We start from the raw sequence: 15,980 nt of genomic DNA on the forward strand, positions 1-15,980 counted from the left end.
ATTGAACCTACTGAGGATAATTGATTCAGTCAGGGGCCATACATAAGTAAAAACTAACTTTAAAAACGTTAATGGTTTTGTTTGTCAACCCCCCAAAAAGTGATTTTAAAGTGTTCAACCTAACTTTTTCTTTGTGAACTTAAAAAGACTTCTTTTTTAAAGAAGCCTAACACTTCTTTATATAAGACTTGCTGCACAAAAGCTAGCTTAAATATACATTATTCTAAGTTGTTTTCATTGCTAGGAATGTGTTCTGAAATAAATCTCCTGAATACTGATGCCTATATATATATTTTTTTATAATTATGAATAAGTAAGTAGAATCTTTTTTTTATATATATATATAGCAAGGGAATACTGTTTCATTTCTATATATATATATATATTACATTTACATATATTTTAAAAAATAAGGTCAATTTATTCAGCCACTTGGTGTAACTAAGGATATCAAGCATGAAATTTATGTTTAGTTTCTAGTTCAGGGCCATCACTGAGAGACAATAGAAAGTGAGAGCTAAGAATGAAGAATGGAGAGAAAAGACAGTGTCAGTATCAAGAATGAGAGGGGGATCCCTGGGCGTCTCAGTGGTTTAGTGTCCGCCTTCCGCCCAGGGCGTGATCCTGGAGTCCCAGGATCGAGTCCCTCATTGGGCTTCCTGCGTGGAGCCTGTTTCTCCCTCTGCCTGCATCTCTGCCTCTCTCTCTCTGTGTCTCTCATGAATAGATAAATACAAATCTTTAAAAAATAAAAGAATGAGATATAGCAGAGAATAGTTGTGTTGTGTCACATAAGAGTAGAATGAGGATTGGGAGAAAGTGAAAGGGAGGGCATATTTAAGCTGAGTAGGAGGACAGGTTTTCTCTCTAGATAACTACAGTTATCTAATATGACGGAAGAAGCAGTTTTGTAAATTAGTGAGCTCATCCCCACATCGATGCAACATTCAATTTTAGTCTGGTCAGCAGTAGAGTAGACAGATTCTCTGTATTAGACCACAGACTGAACTGGGCCTAGTCAGTACAACTGGAGAATCTATGACATCATAATTATGAGGAAGAAGACATGGCAGAGACAAACAGAAGTACAGACAAAGCAGAGGGAGAGAAGAGACATCTAGGAGAAAGAGAGGTCTAGGGAGTGAAGCTAGGGGAATATGGAGAAAGAAAATAAGCAAAGAGATGGAAAGAGAGAAGTAACCATGCTTATCAAAGGGGAGGCAGGGCACTGATTAAGCAACGTCCCTTTCCCACCACGTTTTTAATTCAGGGTTATCGTCATAAGTTTTCTCCACTTTCACACTCCCTATTAGCTCTTCAATTCAATGCATCTTTTAAGAGAATTCACTTTATTGCAGCATGATTGACTACAAAAAGCTGTACATATTTAATATATACAACTTGATGAGTATGGAGGTAAGTATATACCTGTGAAACCATTACCACAATCTAAGCCATAAATGTATCACCTCCAAAATTTCCTTCCTGCCCTATTTATCATTATGGTTATTATTAGTGATATTATACAACATAAGATCTACTCTCTTACTAATTTTTAAAGCATACTATATACTATTGTAAACTATAGTCTCTATGTGGTATGGTAGATCTCTAAGACTGATGATCCAGAAATCCCACTTCTACTTCCAAGGGAATTTAAATCAGGATCTCAAAGAGATATCTGCATCTCCATGTTCATTATGGCATTGTTCACAATAGCCAAAACATGAGAGCAACCTAAATGCCCATTAGTGAATGATGGATAAAGAAAATATGCTATATATGAGGAAGTCAGGATCCATGGGAACAAGCCTCAAGTAAAAAACATTGTATATCTGGGGTGCTTTCTGCCTGTGGCTGTGGTTAAACTACTCTTGCACAGCAGAACCAGGATGACTGAATGCATCCCTGGTTACAAGCCGGACATAAAATAGAGGACACTCAGGCTCTGAAAAACACCAATGAGCTGCCTGGGTTGCCTTCCAACCAATCAGGAGGGAGCTTTCTTCTGTTTGGGGAGACCAGCCTGACTATTCTCTGTTGTTGTTCTGTTTTCCTTCTACTCAAAGGTAGCCCCAGTAAAGCCTTACATGTGCCTTTGCTCTTGGGGTCCAGCCTCATTTTTATGGTTGTCAGGCCCAAGAACCCAAATCCAGTAACATACACATACAATGTAATACTAGTCAGCTTAAAAAAGAAGGAATTCCTGCTATTTGTGACAACACAGATAAATCTGGAAGGTGTTAATGCTAAATGAAATAAACCAGGCACAGAAAGACAAATACTACATGATACTACTTACACGAGAAACCTAAAATAGTCAAACTCCTACAAGCAGAGAGTAGAATGATGGTTGCCAGAGACTGGGAAGAAGGAGAAATAGAGCAGCACCAGTCAAAGAGTACAAAGTTTCAGTTGTACAGGATGAGTAGGTCAACTCCCAGTTTTTGTTTCCATCACACAACTGAACCTATTAAAAGTGACCAAATGTACTACAAATGGCTGAATCCAATGTTCTTTCTCTGTCTTTAATTTTATCTAGTATTTCTTACCATTTTCACTTCTTGAAAGTTTTTCTTCCCTGTCTTCTAAGATTCATTTTCTCTCAATTCACTCCTTACCTTTTTGTTTATTCTTTTACTATGTCAGCTCCCTCTTCTTTCTGACTTCTAAATATACACATTTCTAAAATTTACATAGCATTCAAGATAAGTTAGCTTACTCTATAGCAACAAACAACTCCCGAATTTTGAATGGACTGAAACAACAAAAGTTTATTTCTTGCTCATGCTATAAATCTATCAGCAGTGTGTCTCTGCTCACTGAAGTTACCTAGGGACCCAGACTGATTAAAATTCTTGATGCATGCTTTAATGATTGTTAAGGCAGGAGAAAAGAGGCATGTTGAACCATGTATTACCTCTTTAAGTTTCTGCTTACAAGTGATATCTTTTATCCATGTTTAGTTGGCTAAAGCTATCATATGGCAGTGATGTTATGTGTCTGGTAAATGGCAATGATGTCATATATCCAATAAAATGTGAGAATAGAGTGCTTTTGAAAGACTCTAATGATCATCATATATTCCTCTCTAATTCCTATAACTTTATTCTTTCCATAGGTGGTCAAATCTGGCTTTATGACTATGTATGGTTCTTTGTATTTATGGCTTCCAAATCTTAAAGCTACGGCCAATATCTTTCTTTAGCCAAAAAGTCTTATGTCTGTTTGGCGCCCCAAGCCCCAGACTGTTGGAAACTAAAATAAAAAAATTGAAATATACTTGAAATAAAACTATTGTTTTTATTTCCTACATCTAATGGCACCTGAATTTTCCCAATAAATCAGGTTGGGAACCTTAGTCATCATCCTTCTTTCCTTAAATTTCTTGTATCAGTCACTATGGATTGGTGGTTTTTACCACTTCATTATGTCTTGTGGCTCCTCTTCTTCCCTGCTACAGATTCCTTTGTTGAAGTCTTCTTTGTATCTCTCACATGGACTCTTGCAATAGGTTGCAAATTAGATTTTACCTTTTTCCATATATGCATCCTAATGTTTATAGCAGCATTATCAAAAATAGCCAAAATATGGAAAAAGCCCAAGTTCATTCATATTCATTGATGAATGAATAAAGAAGATGTGGTACACACAACACACACACACACACACACATACAATGGAAATGGAATATTACTCAGTCATCAATAAGAATGAAATCTTATCATTTGCAATGACATGGATGGAGCCAGAGTATTATGCTAAGTGAAATAAGTCAGAGGAAGACAAATACCATATGATTACACTCATATGTGGAATTTAAGAAACAAAATGAACTAGCAAAGGGGAAAAGAGAGAGGGGCAAACTAAGAACAAACTGATGGTTACCAGAGGATGGGTGAAACAGGTGATGGAGATTAAGGAGTGCATTTGTGAAGAGCATCTGGTGTTGTATGGAAGTGCTGAATCACTAAATTGTACACCTGAAACTAATGTTACACTGCGCATTAACAAACTGGATTTTACAAGACCAGAAGAACTGTGGAACAGATCAACAAAACCAGGAAAGAATTGGAAAGACTTAATAAGATAGATAAACCATTATCCAGCCTTATTAAAAAGAAGAGAGAGAGAAGACTCAAATTAATAAAATCATGAATGAGAAAGGAGAGATCACTACCAACACCAAGGAAATACAAACGATTTTAAAAACATATTATGAACAGCTATACAGCAATAAATTAGGCAATCTAGAAGAAATGGACGCATTCCTGGAAAGCCACAAACTACCAAAACTGGAACAGGAAGAAATAGCAAACCTGAACAGGTCAATAACCAGGGAGGAAATTGAAGCAGTCATCAAAAACCTTCCAAGACACAAAAGTCCAGGGCCAGATGGCTTCCCAGGGGAATTCTATCAAACTTTTATTTTTTTTTTATTTTTATTTTTTTTATTTTTATTTATTTATGATAGTCACACAGAGAGAGAGAGAGGCAGAGACACAGGCAGAGGGAGAAGCAGGCTCCATTCACCGGGAGCCCGACGTGGGATTCGATCCCGGGTCTCCAGGATCGTGCCCTGGGCCAAAGGCAGGCGCTAAACCGCTGCGCCACCCAGGGATCCCTCTATCAAACGTTTAAAGAAGAAACCATACCTACTCTACTAAAGCTGTTTGGAAAGATAGAAAGAGATGGAGTACTTCCAAATTCGTTCTATGAGGCCAGCATCACCTTAATTCCAAACCAGACAAAGACCCCACCAAAAAGGAGAATTATAGACCAATATCCCTGATGAACATGGATGCAAACATTCTCAACAAGATACTAGCCAATAGGATCCAACAGTACATTAACATTAAGAAATTAGGGGATCCCTGGGTGGCGCAGCGGTTTGGCACCTGCCTTTGGCCCAGGGCGCGATCCTGGAGACCTGGGATCAAGTCCCACGTCGGGCTCCCGGTGCATGGAGCCTGCTTCTCCCTCTGCCTGTGTCTCTGCCTCTCTCTCTCTCTCTCTCTCTGTGTGACTATCATAAATAAAAAAAAATTTATAAAAAAAAAAAAGAAAAAAAGAAATTATTCACCATGACTAAGTAGGATTTATACTACTGGTTCAAGACTGGACACAAGGCTGGTTCAAGACTCGTAAAACAATCAATGTGATTCATCATATCAGCAAGAGAAAAACCAAGAACCATATGATCCTCTCATTAGATGCAGAGGAAGCATTTGACAAAATACAGCATCCATTCCTGATCAAAACTCTTCAGAGGTAGGGATAGGGGGAGCATTCCTCAACATCTTAAAAGCCATCTACGAAAAGACCACAGCAAATATAATTCTCAATGGGGAAGCACTGGGAGCCTTTCCCCTAAGATCAGGAACAAGACAGGGATGTCCCCTCTCACCACTGCTATTCAACATAGTACTGGAAGTCCTAGCCTCAGCAATCAGACAACAAAAAGACATTAAAGGCATTCAAATTGGTAAAGAAGAAGTCTTCAATAAATGGTGCTGGGAAAATTGGACATCCACATGCAGAAGAATGAAACTAGACTACTGTCTTTCACCATACACAAAGATAAACTCAAAATAGATGAAAGATCTAAATGTGAGACAAGATTCCATCAAAATCCTAGAGGAGGGAACCCTGGGTGGCGCAGCGGCTTAGCGCCTGCCTTTGGCCCAGGGCGCGATCCTGGAGACCTGGGATCGAATCCCACGTCGGGCTCCCAGTGCATGGAGCCTGCTTCTCCCTCTGCCTATGTCTCTGCCTCTCTCTCTCTCTCTCTCTCTCTCTCTCTGTGACTATCATAAATAAATAAAAAAAAAAAAAAAAAAAAAAACAAAATCCTACAGGAGAACACAGGCAACACCCTTTTTGAACTCGGCCACAGTAACTTCTTGCAAGATACATCCACGAAGGCAAAAGAAACAAAAGCAAAAATGAACTATTGGGACTTCATCAAGATAAGAAGCTTTTGCACAGCAAAAGAAACAGTCAACAAAACTAAAAGACAACCTACAGAATGGGAGAAGATATTTGCAAATGACGTATCAGATAAAGGGCTAGTTTCCAAGATCTATAAAGAACTTATTAAACTCAAGAGCAAAGAAACAAACAACCCAATCATGAAATGGGCAAAAGACATGAACAGAAATCTCACAGAGGAAGACATAGACATGGCCAACAAGCACACGAGAAAATGCTCTGCATAGCTGGCCATCAGGGAAATACAAATCAAAACCACAATGAGATACCACCTCACACCAGTGAGAATGGGGAAAATTAACAAGGCAGGAAACACAAAAGTTGGAAAGGATGCGGAGAAAAGGAAACCCTCTTACACTGTTGGTGGGAATGTGAACTGGTGCAGCCACTCTGGAAAACTGTGTGGAGGTTCCTCAAAGAGTTAAAAATAGAACTGCCCTACGACCCAGCAATTGCACTGTTGGGGATTTACCCCAAAGATACAGATGCAATGAAACGCCGGGACACCTGCACCCCGATGTTTATAGCAGCAAAGTCCACAATAGTCAAACTGTGGAAGGAGCCTCGGTGTCCAACGAAAGATGAATGGATAAAGAAGATGTGGTTTATGTATACAATGGAATATTACTCAGCCATTAGAAATGACAAATACCCACCATTTGCTTCGACGTGGATGGAACTGGAGGGTATCATGCTGAGTGAAATAAGTCAATCAGAGAAGGACAAACATATATTCTCATTCATTTGGGGAATATAAGTAATTGTGAAAGGGAATAGAAGGGAAGGGAGAAGAAATGGGTAGGAAATATCAGAAAGGGAGACAGAACATAAAGACTCCTGACTCTGGGAAACAAACTAGGGGTGATGGAAGGGGAGGAGGGTGCGGGTGGGGGTGAATGGGTGACGGGCACTGAGGGGGGCACTTGTTGGGATGAGCACTGGGTGTTATTCCGTATGTTGGCAAATTGAACACCAATAAAAAATAAATTTATTATTTAAAAAAACTGGATTTTAAATAAAAGCTAAAAACAAGATTTTACCTTTTTCATCTTCCCTGGATACTTTTTTTCCAGAATAATCTTATATTTTGATTATATCGCTCCGTTTCCAAAACCCTTTGATTCTTCACCACCTCCAAAATGAAGTCGTAACTTCTTAGCCTGACATTCAGTACCCTTCATTATCATTTATTACCTGTCCTACCTAATCTTCCTGGAATGCAGAATTTTCAGTGCAAAAATCTGGAAAATCACAGGCAAACTAGGATGAGTTGCCTCCCTAGTTTTGACATACTCAGCATTCTCCAGACATGCCACTTTCTATGACTTTGCTTACATCCCTCTGACCAGAATGGCTATCCATCCATTTCTCTCCATCAAAATTCTAGCCATTTATTTCTCAATGTCTTCCAAGTATTCTTTCTCCTAAGTCAGAATTAATATTTTCCTTTAGAGCTCTCACAGTAGTTTGGTTTTTTCCTCATCTGTTATAACACATACCACTTTCTTCAATAAATTGCAATTAATGGAGTATATACAGTACGTATTCATCTCCTTCTCTAGGTTGTAAACTCTTTGAGGGCAGAACCACATATCATTTATCTCCATACCTGGCATAATGCTTTATCTACAATAGGGAATACATAAATACTTGTTTGATGAAAGTTGGAGATCAAAGAGAAGGTTGAGGGCAAGGAAATAAAGAAATGTGGGCATAGAGGGGTTATAGAGTTTGGAAGAGACAGGAAATGGGAGAATCTCAAGCATGTCCAGCTCTTTACTCCTGCAGTAATATCACACCCATTTTTCCTAATAACCATCCAAAATAACCAGTAATTTACTTTAGTAATTGGTTTTCATAAAAAGTAATTGGTTTTCATCAACTTCTTACTAATTACCTGGTCTTGTTTACTGTTTACCTCTGCTAGAAACACTATGTACCTACTGCTCTCTACCAGCCAACATTATACAACTGTCTAGTCTCTATTTTCAGAAGCTCTTACCCCCATATCACTTTTAGCTTGTCACTTTTTATCCATCCATAGTAAGCATCCTCTACCCCCACCCTCTCTACCCCTAAAACTTTTACCAGTACTGATACAGGAAAATTTGTGCTTCCTCACTTCTGCTAATAATCTTGAGTCCTAACCCACTAATAACTTATTTCTGGGCCATATAATAATAGGATATTCTATAATATTACACTTGCAGAATGAAGTGTTGGGGTAAAAAAACACCTAAACATTAGAAATTTGTTCCTCCATTTTAATATCTTTTGTCTCTGTGTGCTGGTCTTAATTTGGAGAAGTGGGAGTTATGGGGGAGCTTGCATTATTGTGGCCTTGATCTACCTCATAGGTCATGGCCCCCCTTTACTAAACTAAGCTGTTCTTCTCTTTAAGTAAATTAAACAAATGGATATTGAACATCTGTAATGTGTGTGACACTGTGCTACCTACTGCGTTCTTGACAATACTCTAAAAAAACCAAACAAACAATACTCTGCACATACTTCTATTAGAGCATTCTGTGTATTAAATTACAGCTGTTGGTTTAGATTTTGTTTTTTTCACTAAACTGAGAGTGAGAATATGTTTTTTTCAAGTGTATCCAGTGCTCAATACAGTGTCAAGGACAAAAAGGGTGCTCAATAAATGTTGGAAGAATAAATGTATAGGTACTTAAAAACAAAAGCAGAAGAAATCAATGAGAGACATGATCCCTGCTCTGGATGAGGTCACCAACAAGCAGGTAGAAAGGGAGAAGAGCTCTGAATATAAATAATTTTAAATAAACCAGACAAACAAGTCTGTTTTGTTTTGTAGAACCCAGTGAAAAACTGAGAGACTCATTTTGCCCAGGGTATCTTGAGTCTTTTTACATTTGAACTCAATGAAACTTTGGAGGATGACTTAATTAAGTCATAATGGCTTATGATAGGTTTATCTTTGGTCCTGATTTTCCCATATTGTCATCCAACTTAGGCTTTTATTTTGTTCTAGAAATTCAAGATTTAATGGCCAGTTTCATTTTTATGCTAACCAATATTTTTTTGTCACCATGGATAGAGGGACTAATATTAAAAATCAAAGTAGGTTTGTTGTTTTTGTTGGGAGAGGAAGAGGAAAAATGAGAAAGAAGAGGTATGGTACTTAAATATTTTGAGTCTAACACTGATGCAGATATACTGACAAGTATGAGTGAGTTTTTAGGAACACCATGATGGAACATTAGAGCTGGGAATATCTTGGATAACTGAATTATGAGGGCCAATGTGATGTTTAAGGGTATGGGCTGTGTAGACAGACATGGTTTTGAATCTTGGCCCTGCTACTTCTATGTAACCTTGGCCAAACCATCTAACTTCTCCGAATTTTATTTTTGTCATCTGTAAAATAATTTGTATGTTAGAATGATGTTATAAATATTAAATGAAATAATACATAAAAATTATCCTTAGCATACAGTAAGCACTCAGTAAATTTATTTCTATTCTTCTATTATTGCAGGAGCCTGAATATAATTCTCAGGTGACACAGGCATTGACTACAAGTTCAACAAAATGGCATTTTAGTTTATTCCAGGCCTGAGACTCTGAGTTTATAGTTCTTTGTCTGGGGGAAAGTAAACTTTACTCACCAATGCCTGTGCTGATCAGATAACCTCACACAGCCCAGACACACTGCATAATTCTCCGACAGCAATAACTCAGCTCGCAGTTCCCAGGCAGAGATTTGGGAGAAAGTCCAATATCCGGGAAGCACTAGGATCTACAACTTCCTGTGGCCTGCCTAGTGAAATTTGACCAGATAAGAAGAGTTAATAAGAAGCTCTCGAGATAGAAAATCTTTTATCTCTGAATGTGGATATATTGATGTTAAATACCTGAATGGATGAGGTTAATTTGAATAATCTTCTATTGTTGCAAGAAATATGGAAAAGTGCTCAGGAAAACTTGAAAAACTCTTCACACTTACAGCATGAACTGAAAGAAGTCTTTTATTATTCTGAAAAATGACAACTCCACTGTTTTGCATAAGGGTAGAAACTTTTAAGGGCTGGACCCTTAGGCACCCCATTGTGGTGCCTAGAAAGAAATCAAGACTCATATTTTGGACCTGCCTTCTGTAACACTTTGCAAATCATGCCAGATTCTCATCAAGGCTGAACATTTTACCTTGAGGTCCCTAAATATTTCCAACTACAATTAATGACTTGAAATAAACATTGCAATGAAAGTATTTAATGGCTATAAATTCAATCACCAAGAAGTTCTTCTCTTTTGAATACTCAAAGAATAGGATCCCTGGGCAATGACTTATTATTTCCCTTGCCTGCACTGCAATGATTACAGAGACTGTCCAGGTAAATATTTTGATAACTAGATTCTCCTAGTGATCCCTCCTTCCTTTCTTATCTTGAAACAATTTTGTAACTGTGATCATATGTCCCCTTTTCTCCTGTCATCGTGCGGGGGTGAGGGGGGGAATTTACTATAAAATGTCAGAAGCTGTATTCATGGCTCAAACTCCCTTTGTAAGCAAACCCAAGTTACAGGCCTGATAAAGATTTAGCAAGAGAGCAGCATAGCTTAGTATTTGAGTAAGATCTCTGATGTCAGGCAATCCTGAGTTGAATTCCCAGCTCTGCCACTTAGTAATTGTGTCACTTCTGTACATTTAAGTTTCTTCATCCGGAAAATGGATATGATTATAGTTATACTTATCTACTAGGGTTGTTTTGAGATTAAATAAAACAATTCACAGCAGTGTTTGATTAAAATGTTCAGTAAATAGTAGCTACTGTTATTATTGAAAGCAGATTTCCCCAAGTTCACAAGATGAGAGGATGTAGTGGAAGTAGTAACTGTGAATATAAGTACTTTATGAAGTATGAGGTAGTTCTGAGAGTATACCATTGATTATTCAGTTGAGTTGGGCTGCAACTGAGTCCCATAGGACCTCTGCAACTCCTAGGGCTACAGCTATATTAAAGGATGCTTGGGCTTTTTTGCAATGGGTTTGCCACCAGAACACAGGTGTCGTGAAAACCACCGCTAAATCTAAACCAAAATGGGAAAGGAAGAGACTCACATCAATATCGTCGTCATTGGACACATAGATTCGGGCAAGTCTACCACTACTGGCCATCTGATCTACAAATGTGGTGGGATCAACAAAAGAACTATCGAAATATTTGAGAAGGAGGCTGCTGAGATGAGAAAAGGCTCCTTCAAGTATGCCTGGGTCTTGGATAAACTGAAAGCTGAATGTGAATGTGGTATCACCATTGATATCTTCCTGTGGAAATTCAAGACCAACAAGCATTCTGTGACCATCATTGATGCCCCAGGACATAGAGACTTTATCAAAAACATGATTACAGGCACATCTCAGGCTGACTGTGCTGTCCTGATTGTTGCTGCTGGTGTTGGTGAATTTGAAGCAGGTATCTCTAAAAATGGGCAGACCTGTGAGCATGCCCTTCTGGCTTACACACTGGGTGTAAAACAACTAATTGTTGGTGTTAACAAAATGGATTCCTGAACCACCCTACAGCCAGAAGAGATACGAGGAAATTGTTAAGGAAGTCAGCACCTACATTAAGAAAATTGGCTACAACTCTGACACAGTAGCATTTGTGCCAATTTCTGGTTGGAATGGTGACAACATGCTGGAACCAAGTACTAACATGCCTTGGTTTAAGGGATGGAAAGTCACCCGTAAAGATGGGAATGCCAGTGGAACCACACTGCTTGAAGCTCTGGATTGCATTCTGCCACCAACTCGTCCAACTGATAAGCCCTTGCGTCTGCCTCTCCAGGACGTCTACAAAATTGGTGGTATTGGTACTGTCCCAGTGGGTCGAGTGGAGACTAGTGTTCTTAAGCCTGGCATGGTGGTCACCTTTGCTCCAGTCAGTGTTACAACTGAAGTCTAGTGTGTTGAAATGCACCATGAAGCTTTGAGTGAGGCTCTTCCTGGGGACAGTGTGGGCTTCAATGTCAAGAACGTATCTGTCAAAGATGTTCGTCGTGGCAATGTGGGTGGTGACAGCAAAAATGACCCACCAATGGAAGCAGCTGGCTTCACGGCTCAGGTGATTATCTTGAACCATCCAGGCCAAATCAGTGCTGGATATGCACCTGTGCTGGATTGTCACACAGCTCACATTGCTTGCAAGTTTGCTGAGCTGAAGGAGAAGATAGATCGTCGTTCTGGAAAAACGCTGGAAGATGGTCCCAAGTTCTTGAAATCTGGGGATGCTGCCATTGTTGATATGGTTCCTGGCAAACCTATGTATGCTGATAGCTTCTCTGACTATCCTCCTTCAGGCTGTTTTGCTGTTTGTGACATGAGACAGACGGTTGCTGTGGATGTCATCAAAGCAGTGGACAAGAAGGCAGCTGGAGCTGGCAAATTCACCAAGTCTGCCCAGAAAGCTCAGAAGGCTAAATGAATATTATCCCCAATACCTGCCACCCTAGTCTTAATCAGTGGTGGAAGAACGGTCTCAGAACTGTTTGTGTCAATTGGCCATTTAAGTTTAATAGTAAAAGACTGGTTAATGATAACAATGCATCGTAAAACCTTCAGAAGGAAAGGAGAATGTTTTGTGGACCATTTTTTGTGTGTGCATGTGTGGCAGTTTTAAGTTATTAGTTTTTAAAATCAGTACTTTTTAATAGAAACAACTTGACCAAAAATCTGTCACAGAATTTTGAGACCCATTAAAACAAAAGTTTAAAAAAAATAAAGGATGCTTAGAAAGTAGCAATTTTGAACACCAAAATCCTTGGTCATTAAAACAAATTAGATTTAAAAAATAACCTTTAGTTATTAGACGGGATAAACATTGGGGTATAATACTTGTGTCTGTCTTAATGTTTTAATTCTCCAGCAAGAGGTTGACAGTTCCCTATTTGGCTTTTGCATTAAACACAAACCCAACAAGGTGGTGGAAATGCATTTATAATTCTTGCTTTTGGGTATATCGCTTTGATTAGTTGAAAAGCAAAGTTGAGGCATTCTATGAAGAACTCCCATTCTTTTAGGAGTTGGAAACACATCTGAGATCTACACCTGAAAAGAGAAGGGAAGCTGGAAGACACAGTGGATTGGCTTTTCATACACCTGAGATTGGACTGAAGTGGCATTGGATTGATTGGACTGAGGTGCTAAGAGTATGGAATTGTTCATTTTTGTTGTTGGAGTACCAGTTGCCTAGTATAAAGGTGTTTGCTGAGTAAACGAGATCTAGATATTAAGACACCCACATTAACTTGACACAAAGCTGGGGAATCCCCCCTTCCTTCTGCATCTCTAAGACTTAGGTTTTCTTTTTTTTTCTTCTCAAAGATTTGTTGATTATTTTTATAGAAAGAGAGAAAGAGTACACATGAGTGAGGGTGGGTGCAAAGGGAGAAGGAGAGGGAGTGATAGCCTTAAGCAGATTCCATGCTGAGCAACACACAACACTGAGATAATGACCTGGCTGAAACCAAGAGTTGGGTGCCTTAACTGACTTACCACTCAAAGGCCCCCCTTTTTTCTTTTTTAAAGATTAAAGTGAAATTTACATATAGCAAAATACACGTATTTTAAGTGTAAAACTGATGAATTATGAAAAATGTATATACCTAGTAACCACAACCTCAGTAAAGATATGGAATATTTCTACAATCCCCCAAAATTCTCTTGTAGTTCCTTCTAGTCGATCTCTACTGCAACCGGCGACCACTGTCCTATTTTCCATTTCCTCGGATTAGCAATGCCAGCTCTTAAACTTCATATACATAAAAGTATACAGTATGCATATGTTTTGTATCTAGCTTCTTGTACTTAACATTTTTAAGATTTCTCAGTGTTGTATGTATGTGTTAGTTGTTTGTTGTTTCTTATTAGTGAGGAATGTCCGTGGTATGAATATACCACAGTTGGTTTACCTATTCTTCTACTGAGAGAATTTGGGTTGTTTCTGACTTGGGGCTAAGTTGAATAACACTACTATAAACATTTGTGTTCAGGTCATTTTGTGGACATATGTTTTCAGTTCTCTTTGGCAAATATCTAGGTGTCTAGTGGCTGTGTCAGAGTAGATAAAGGTTTAACTTTTTTTAAGTTGTCAGATGTTTTTTGAAATTGTGAAATTTTACCTGCTCACCAGGAATAGGAGTTCCATAGCTTCACATTCTTGCCAAAAATTGGTTTTGTTTTTATTTTTTATTTTAGTCATTCTGGTGGGCATGTGGTAGTATCTCATTAGTTTTATTTAAATTTATTCATTAGTTTGAGAGAGAGAGAATGACCAGTGAGGAGGGGCAGAAGGAGAGAGAGACAGAGAAGCAGACTCGCTGCTGACCAGGAAGCCCAATGTGTGACTCCATCGGGGACCCAGAGATCATGACCTGAGCTGATAGCAGATGCGTAACAGACTGAGCCACCCAGGCACTCCTTTTATTGTTTTTTTTTTTTAAACTATTTTGAAATTACTGGATCATATGGTTTCTGTTTTTAACTTTTTGAGGAATATCCATACTGTTTTCCACAGTGACCATACTAATTTACGTTCCCACCCACAGCTTACAAGGGTATTACCTCCCAAAAATGAACACACTAATTCGAAAAGATATATACACTCCAATGTTTATTGCATTATTATTTACAATAGGCAAGATATGGAAGCAACCCAAGTATCAACTGATAGACAATTGGATAAGGAATATGCGGTAGTTACACAATATTACACGGCCATTTAAAAAAAAAAAAAGCATAAGGGGGGCGGAGCAAGATGGCGGAAAAGTAGGGTCCCCAAGTCACCTGTCCCCACCAACTTACCTAGATAACTTTCAAATCATCCTGAAAACCTACGATTCAGCCTGAGATTTAAAGACAGAACAGCTAGAACACTACAGAGAGAAGAGTTTTTGCTTCTAACAGGGTAGGAAGGTGGGAAAAAAAATAAAAAAGAATCAAGTGGGGAGTGGCCCCTCGAAGAGCCAGGCTAAAGCCGGGCAGTGAAAGCCTCCAGGAGAGGAAAGCCCAGCCCTGGAGAAGCAGGAACTTTAAAAATCCGCACTGGATTCTTCCTGGAGGGAAAGGTGCTTAGCAGGGAAACCGAGCAGAACCGCAGGAGGGGCAGTGGAGCCTCCAGGTTCCCGGGGACACAAACAAGGGAGGTGTGCCCCAAGGGAGAGTGCCATAGACTGTGGGCCGAGCTCGGTAAAGGGCTGGAGCTGCGCCAGGCAGGGCCTCAGGAGAAGCTCAGGCGGCAGCTCCAGGTGGAGGAGGTTATGCTCTGCTGCCTTCAGGGGCCACGGCCAGGAGTGCGAATCCAGCAGCACAGGCCCCAGATCCTAGGTCGCTGAGAGGACACAGCCCAGGATCCTGTGCTCCCCCAGGACAGGCAGAGGTGGGGAGGGCACAGGACATCAAGGACTCTCCTGCTGCTGGGCACCCCCAAGTTGTGCAGACCAGCACCACCCTCCCCCCCCCCCCCGGAGCATCCAGGCCAGTGTGGACTGGAGACTGTGGTAGTTACTGTGGGAGCTGACTCCAGAGCTGGAAGGCTGGCCACTGCCAGTGTTGTTGTTCCTCCTGGTGTCACCCTGTGCCTGGGACAGAGCAGGGCCGCCAGGGAACAGGGGCCTCAGAGGATAAACAGCTCCCACTGAGTGGTGCACACACCTGAGAATCAGCACAGCAGGCCCCTCCTCCAGAAAACCAGCTGGAAGCACAGGAGAAGAGCAAGTTCTTGGCAGAGCAGCGCTGGAAAACTCCAGGGGAGGTCGAGGATTTACAGTATATAGAACCCCACTTGTTTTTTTGTTTTGTTTTGTTTTTTTCTTTTTTTCTTCCTTTTCCCAGTACAACTTGTTTTTACCACTCTGCACTGAGCAAAATGACTAGAAAGAACCCACCACAAAAGAAAGAATCAGAAACGGTACTCTCTGCCACAGATTTACAGAATTTGGATTAGAATTCAATGTCA

At 39.7% G+C, this 15,980-nt stretch overlaps 1 pseudogene across 3 annotated transcripts in view; it reads left to right on the forward strand.

Annotated features, from left to right (window-relative positions):
* The window catches only part of LOC144308792 (elongation factor 1-alpha 1 pseudogene), a 279,120-nt pseudogene extending 263,638 nt beyond the window's left edge, over positions 1 to 15,482 (forward strand). For 2 of the 3 annotated variants that reach the window (XR_013375110.1, XR_013375111.1), the window contains one exon: positions 9,500 to 12,593. The product of XR_013375110.1 is annotated as an elongation factor 1-alpha 1 pseudogene, transcript variant X1 (transcript). Of the gene's footprint in view, positions 1 to 9,499; positions 12,594 to 13,044 lie in introns of those variants that run through there. The other variant, XR_013375112.1, reaches the window with a different exon arrangement.
* Positions 15,483 to 15,980: the final 498 nt, after the last annotated feature.

The sequence above is a fragment of the Canis aureus genome, chromosome X (genome assembly GCF_053574225.1).
Source record: "Canis aureus isolate CA01 chromosome X, VMU_Caureus_v.1.0, whole genome shotgun sequence".
Classification (NCBI taxonomy): Eukaryota; Metazoa; Chordata; class Mammalia; order Carnivora; family Canidae; genus Canis; species Canis aureus.